Source organism: Trichechus manatus, unplaced genomic scaffold (assembly GCF_000243295.1).
Source record: "Trichechus manatus latirostris isolate Lorelei unplaced genomic scaffold, TriManLat1.0 scaffold00137, whole genome shotgun sequence".
In the NCBI taxonomy this organism is placed as follows: domain Eukaryota; kingdom Metazoa; phylum Chordata; class Mammalia; order Sirenia; family Trichechidae; genus Trichechus; species Trichechus manatus.
In genome coordinates this window covers 3,102,467-3,104,434 of record NW_004444073.1, presented here as the reverse complement: position 1 = coordinate 3,104,434, position 1,968 = coordinate 3,102,467, and the positions used below count along the sequence as shown (strand labels likewise).

Below are 1,968 nucleotides of genomic sequence, written 5' to 3'. Positions count from 1 at the left end.
GGAGTTTGGATGTGTCTATGGGGCTTCCACGACCTTTCCTTGTACAAGTTGTGCTAGTTTCCCCTGTATTGTGTACTGTCTCACCCTTCACCCAAGATACGACTTATCTATTGCCTATTTAGTATTTCCCCCCCACCCCTCGCATCCCTGGTAACCAACAAAGATTGTTACATTTTGTGTGTGAAAGTAATGAGTATATTAATGTTTATTAATTCATTCAACAAAGATTTATTGAATGCCTACTATATGCCAGGTACTGTTCTCGGTGCTTTGGCTACAACTGTGAATAAAACAACAGTGAACAATTTCTGCCCTTGTGAAGCTTATGTTTTAGTATATTTAGTAAGGAGAGACAGACAATAAATAAACATAAATAAATCAATCCACTATATAGTCTCTTAGAATTTGGTAAGTACGATGGACAAGAAAATGGAGCAGGGAAAGGAGCCTGGACAAACAGGTGTAGTGTGGAACCACAAGTGGGAGTATTGCCAATTTTAAGCAGCATAATCAGGGTTGACCTCATTGAAAAGGTGACATCTGAGCAAAGACCTTAAGGAAGTAAAGAAGCGAGTCACAGAGACTTAAAAAAATATGGAATGTTTCACAAATCTGCATGTCATTCAGTCAGTAACAGAAATTATAGCAGAACATAAACTACATTGTTTTAAAAACAGTGGAATTATATAATTATTTGTACTAATTAGTAGGACATCCTATTTTGATCAAGATGGGGTTCCACTGAGCAAAGGCTTCAAGCAAAACTTTTCTGACATACATTTTCATAAAATATCAACTAATTCCTCACTAGAAAAATGAACAAAGGATTTGGAAAAATAATTCATGCAACAGAAAGTGGCAACTAAATATTCATGTTCCAACTGACTAATGTTCAAATAAATTAAATGTTAAATATAATGAAATATCATTTTCATTTATCAAATTGACAAATAATAAATTAACAATGAGTTTAAGAAAGGATGCAGCAAGACAAACGTTGAAATAATAAATTTGCACCTTTCTGTAATTTAACAATATTTATCAAGACTCTAGAAAGAGCCACATCTTTATTAATTCCTGTTCTAGGAATTTAACATAAGGGAAAAATTAAAGCACACAGATGCTGCTATAAAGATGATCACTAAAGTGTCTTTTTTAACAAGCAAAAATAGAAAACTTAAGTGTGCAATATACGGCATAAGTAACTAAATTATTGCATTTGTACAGGTGTACAGCTGATAAAGATAAATCACATACTGGAAGATTATTTAGTATCATGGAAAAGTGTTCAGGGCATAAAACTCTATACCAACAATGACATCGATTTTGTGGAAAATACACACACAAATATACATATATATATATATATATGTTTATTGTTGTAGTTTAAATGAAGTTTACATTTCAAGTTAGTCTCTCATACAAAAATTTATACATACATTGTCATGTGACCCTAATTGCTCTCCCCACACTGTGACAGCACACTCTTTCTTTCCACCCAATTTCCCATGTCCATTCAACCAGCTCCTAACCCTCTCTGCCTTCCCATCTCATCTCCGGAAAGAAGCTGCCCGAGGTCTCCTGTATCTACTTGCTGTCTCTTGTATCTACTTGAGCTAAGAGGCACACTCCTTACACGTAACACTTTATGTCCCACAGTCCAGTCCAATCCCTTCTGAAGAGCTGGCCTTGGAAATTGTTTTAGTTCTGGGCTGACACAGAATCTGAGGGCCATGCTTTTCATACCATTAAGTCTGGTCTTCTTACCAGAATTTGAGTTCTGCACCACATTTTTCTCCTGCTCCATCAGGGACTCTCTGTTGTGTTCCCTGTCAGGCTGGTCACTGGTGGTAGGCAGACACCATCTACTTCTTCTGGTCTCAGGCTGATGAAGTCTCTGGTTTATGTGGCCCTTTCTGTCTCTTGGGCTAATACTTTCCTTGTGTCTTTGGTGTTCTTCATTCTCCT

General features: G+C 36.4%; 1 protein-coding gene across 1 annotated transcript in view; it reads right to left on the bottom strand.

Moving 5' to 3' along the window:
• Nucleotides 1-1,968, bottom strand: part of DPY19L2 (dpy-19 like 2) — a 115,381-nt gene that overhangs the window by 13,734 nt on the left and 99,679 nt on the right. The gene's annotated exons all lie outside the window — the stretch shown is intronic.